Raw genomic sequence first — 6187 nt, forward strand, 5'->3', positions numbered from 1 at the left:
CAGTTACAGCGCAGTTACAGTTAGTGAAATTTAAATGAGTTCGTTACTCGCATTACTCTGTTTTGTGAAAAATTAACACTTGCAGACAAGACAGTTCTGATCTAACGTCGCAGGAGCGTGGTGGGCGGCGCAAAGAATCATTAAACTTCATCAGGGCCGACAGTGCAGATAGAGTGATCTGAAAGTATAAAGTATGTTTTTAAAACTTGTTAGGCCGACCCTACACGTCTTTGTTTACAAACAATCAAATTCATCATGTAATCTATTGTGCAAGAATGGTCTAAATCTTAAAAATCAGCATACGGTATCATTCAAAGGTCTAAGGGTTTACTTGTGATATCCAGTTTAGTAAATAAATGCTTTGGCATTTGCGGTACATTTCATTTGTGCAAGGACTGCAAACAAGAAGTTCGAGAACATGAAAAATCAAAACGGGACAACATACCTTTGTTTAAAAGGAGTCATTAGTCTATCCGGTCTCGTGTTTGTAAATGATCTTTGCCATGTGTTACCAGTTTGACATCAACTTGCATTTGTAGTCACAAAAGTAATAAATCTGAGAAATGTTAATATATTCTCTGATGTTTGCATCGGCTTTCATGGAAGAGAACGATCTACCATTTCTAGTAAATGCACCCTGTGCTGAACAACCGTGTTCAAACGCCATAGTATGTTATATATTAGTGTCTTACGTGTAAAATGAGCCCATCCATATAAGAAACTTAATTTATAATGCAGTACATAACCAAACTAACAAAAGAGTGATGCCCACTGTGGCCCTCAGCCTATCATTTTATCGTTCCACCACCAGCAAATGAGCAAATGGAAATCAATACAGAAGACAAACCAATAGGCCGCTATCCCAGCATGAAGGATCAGTCCTATATCAGCCCCAAAGTGTGCCGGCCCATCGGGAAAATGTCCGGTAAGCCTGATTACCAATCTAGCACAAATTGGATAAATGCCCAATAGATTAAACTTTTCAGCACGAGACTCCCTTGTGTAAAGTGCATCCCCTTTATGAACCCCCAAGGGTTTTGCATCTAAAGACAGTCAAATTGTTGACTAAAGTGACATTTGTAAAAATAAGACATTTTAATCACTGACTTATAACTTTTTTATCAGTATTAAACATAAGAGTCTGATAAAAAAAATTAATTTACAAGAAAACATGTCAGACGCAAAGGGTTTTGCATTTGAGCTCTTCATATTTAGTTAAACTGAAGAACAGTGTGTGTGTTAAGGTGTGCATTCACACAATGCACATTGTTAAGCGATTATTCTGGCCCGTCGTGACACATCTGGAGTAAAAGCTATGAGTTTGTGATTTAACATTGAGCCGCTAATGAGTCATGAATGAAAGTGTGATTGTGAAATTGCATTAAACAGCAGCACAAGCCAAAGGATAATTGAGTAATACAGCGGTAAACAGCGGTTGTGTTCACACTGTTATTATAAACAAAGATCGGGCCAATAGTTTTAAACAATAGTTTGAAGAAGAACTGCACTCGATGAAGTTCTTATGATAGTTAAAGTATGCTTTTTTCTTATAATTTAAAATTAATGGTCCATGCAAAACCTGCCTCAGCCCTCACCGACCCTCCAATGAAACTTAACAGACCTGTTTGGTCACTTTAAAGGTCAATTGTGTAACTTTTAGGAGGATCTCTATACACCACTGATAATATAGTTATGTAGATTATATTGCATTTCTGTTCAAAGACCTTACATAATGAACTGTATTGTTTTTATCATCTTAAAATGAGTCGTTTTTATCCACATACACAACAGTGCAGGATGAGTTACTTTATGTGCTATAAAATTTAGAATCCTGATAAAACCTCACTGTATCACTGTGAGCTTATGGTTATCTCTCTCTCTCTATTCTGTCATTTTTTTTCTTTCTGTCCTCGTCATTGTTTGGCTTCAGAAATGGCTTTTATAGGGCTCAAGGGCTCTGTAGGTATTTCAGAGAAATCAATGCAACATGAAACTGAGGAAAGGATGTAATGTCATTGAGCAATACGTCAATCCATCTCTCCTGTCAAAGACTTGGCTCACAGCTAACGGCTAAGGCACACAAACACACATCTTGATCTTTTAAAAAATGATGGTAAGCACACAGCTGCAGGTACCCATTCACATCTATAGTTTTTTTTCTACTATAGACTGTTTCGCGATAAGCGTCTGGTCCACTTCCGGTTTCTGTTTGTTTAATGGTCTGACTAGTTGCTAAACCGAACTCTTGAACAAATATCTCGTCGAAAATAATCTCGTTTTGGGTTCCTATGTAGTCTATGTGTTGTTTATTTTGCTTGTTATATAAATAAACAGTAACGCTTTAGATTACAGCCCGGAAAGTACTGGGTAAGTACAGCGAATTTACAGCGTATGTTTCTGTAATTATAGTTTACTTATAAAGTACGTACGTGTAATTGTAAGGGAACAATTTATAATATTTGAGGAATAAAATGGTAACAACCAGGAAAAATACAAATAATATATGCAGTAGAGTACTGCATAAGTACAGCAAGATTACAGCGTATGTTTCTGTAATTATAGTATACTTATGAAGTACGTACGTGTAATTATAAGGGAACAATTTATAATGGGAACAAAGGGGTAACAACCAGGAAAAATACAAATAATATATGCAGTAAGTATTTTAGATTACTAAACAACAAAATTTGAAATTCAGTGTGTTTATGCTATTTATTAGTACGATACAATTTATTTAGAATTTTCAATAAAGGTTACGTACCTTAAGAAAGAAAAAGAGTACAGGAATTTGTTGGGTCATCAAGCAAAATTAAAAATAGGCAAGGCAACTATGGTGAAAACAAAGCAAGCAAAACTAGAACTACACTCTTAGAACGAATGTGTTAAAACAACACATTAGTGACACAAATGTGTTGTTTCCATAATAACACAGAGATGGGTGGATTCTGGGAAAACGCATTTAGTGTGTCGCTCAAGAATCCACCCATCTCTGTGTTATTATGGAAACATCACATTTTGTGTTACTTTTAACACAACTTGTGTTATATTTTAACACAAAATCAACACAAAATGACACATAATGTGTTAAAATTACACATAATGTGTTAAAAACTTAACACACAAAGATATGTAAAAAATTAACATATCCTTTCTAAGAGTGTATTTTCTGAAGGTACTGTGTAAATATACCATTGTTTTGTGTGTTCACGTAGTTACAGAGTAAGTACAGCATCTGCGGGCTGTAAATTAAAGTGGCACTTGTTACCCCCTTGTTTCACGTAGTTACAGAGTAAATACAACATCTGCGGGCTGTAAATTAAAGTGGCACTTGTTACCCCTTTGTTCCCAAAATATTATAAATTGTTCCCTTAAAATTACATGTAAAATTAAAGTGGCACTTGTTACCCCCTTGTTTCACGTAGTTACAGAGTAAATACAACATCTGCGGGCTGTAAATTAAAGTGGCACTTGTTACCCCTTTGTTCCCAAAATATTATAAATTGTTCCCTTAAAATTACATGTATGTACTTTATAAGTACACTATAATTACAGAAATGTCTGCTGTAAATTCGCTATACTTATATGTTACCCCTTTTTATTCCCCAAATATTATAAATTGTTCCCTTATAATTACACGTACGTACTTCATAAGTAAACTATAATTACAGAAACATATGCTGTAAATTTGCTGTATACCCAATACTTTCCGGGCTGTAATCTAAAACGTTACCAAATAAACTACTTTAAAAGGACTTTGTTGTTATTTATTCTTAGCGGAGTTTACCGGAAGTTACGTGATGACCACGAAAGCCGCGTGTTTATGTTGTTACTGCTGAAACCGTCTATAGAAGTCAATGAGAAGATATCATACAGGTTTAGAACAACATGAGGATGAGTTAAAAATGATAGGATTTTCATATATCCATATATATATTATTAACATTATGTTTCACTGAGTGTCGAATATTTTAAATATAAGCATCCTAATTTTATCCATGCATGCGTGCATACTGCACATTTTAAATGCACACCTCCCTCAATTCTCTCGGCATATATGATTGTAATAATAAACACCCTAGTTTATAAAAAGACGAGTCAGCCTGATCATAAAGCCTCCCTCACATTGATCACACCCAAAACCAGTGAGCATGTCTTGCCTTGTTCTGAGGATGATCATATTATGCAAATGTACCCAATGATGTTGCTGATGTAGTAAGGAGAAGCAAATAGACTCAAACACGACAGGAAATCCTCACCTAGGGTACAGTCTCTAAATTTGATTATGAGACCCTTAGGTGGTGCACTGGTGAGGAAGAACATTAACACACTTGAGATGACTGAGCACAAGCTCATATCACAGTCAGTATGTGTCGACTCCTACTGTAGGAGGAGTGTTTATGGATTTTACACTTGGTTTGTGCAAGCGCTTCACAAACTGTAAATAACACAATTGGAGGATTTGCCTTCTGTACTGAGACTTTGGCGGCACTGAGTGCCAATTACACCTCCTGCGGTATAATCCGTGTCGCATTAGGAAAATGACACGGCAAAGTGATTTGATAATAACTTAACATAAATGAATGAGTCTGGGTTAGGAGGATTTCTTGCGTGGTGCCCATGGATGCTGAAAGCCAAATCCAATGAGTGGAAATGAAAGTCATTCCCCAGCTTTGCATACAATAGAGGTCTATATGAACAAGGCTTGTTATTGTAAAATGATGAATGCATTACCGAAACAGCCTATTCAACTGTGGTACACCCAAAGAACCAAATGAGAGTTGTAAAGTTTTCTGTGTCACCTTTGCAGTGGCATAAAGTATAAAGAGCTACAGATTGATCTGCATAAAGAAACACTTAAAATGAGCATAAATATTAAACAACAAAAATGAGACACACTCTACAACATAAGATTTCTTAAAAGTAAATCAAAGTTTTTACCTGTTTCAAGATGTTTTTATGAAGATCATCACTCTCCATCGTGCTCTGAAGTATCTTTCCCATTCATTTCGGGAACTACAACCAGCCCGAAACACATGGACACACAATCCCGCACACCAGGCCTAGATATATACTCTTACTGTTTGTACTCCACTGATTACTGATATTAACACCAAATGAACTCATAAACACACACTTCAGGAGAGATGTAAAGTCACCATGTTGAAGCTGGTTGGAGCGTTAAACGTATGCATATGCCTCAGTGAGGAGTCTTGCCCTGACTACACTACAGTAAGCCGGTCAATGAGCTGAGAGAAGTCCTGTAATCACGCTTCACACCGCTCTCATAATGATAATGACTGATCTTATATAACCATTAATCACATTCGACATGCTTACCTGTCAGCACAGTGTTTCCCAGAGGTCCTCTGCTACAGTACAGTTTGACCAGCCTGATCTCACGAGAAATCATACATATTTTACGAGTTGGCTAATTCGTATGGATTCATATTAAGTTAATCATGTAAAAACTTAAGATTATAATCCCTAACCAAGCCTCTAACCCCAACGTCACAGGGGTCAAGGAAAATCGTTCAAAAACTTACGAATGTGGTCGCATGAATTAATACGAATGAGCCAACTTGTAAAATATGTACGAATTCTCGTGAGATAGCGTTGGTTTGACACTACAAACTACTTCCTTTAATCTCAATCATATTGTTATTATTGTGGTTTTGTAATTATTATATTTAGGGACGCACCGATACCCATACTGGTATCGGGTATCGGCCTCGATACCACATTTTCTAAAGTACTCGTACTCGTTAAAAGTATTATTCATTTAATTATTTTTGATTACAATATTGGTTTTAACATAAAAGTATTTTTGGGCGAGAGAACACAGCACTGAATTGAATGTGAACAACCCCCTGGAAAAAATGTTAGGTGTATTCAGGACACGTCAGAGATGATAGTATATCGGTGTTATCACAACACATTTTCTGACTGAACAAACATCTCCGTCTCTTCAGTCAGCATCAAAAACAAGGTACATGTCAAACTCTGCTAAACATGATGAATGTCACGGACAGCCGGGTCACAGAGGTTTACCTCCAGGATCACAAACTGAATGTGAACCTGATATGAAATAAAATTACACTGACAAATACAGCCTTTGATTTTTTCATTTCTCAAAAAAAAAAAATGTTATTGTGTAATTTAGGTCAAATACAAAGACTAAGTTTTAACT

The sequence above is a fragment of the Paramisgurnus dabryanus genome, chromosome 2, assembly GCF_030506205.2.
Source record: "Paramisgurnus dabryanus chromosome 2, PD_genome_1.1, whole genome shotgun sequence".
Classification (NCBI taxonomy): Eukaryota; Metazoa; Chordata; class Actinopteri; order Cypriniformes; family Cobitidae; genus Paramisgurnus; species Paramisgurnus dabryanus.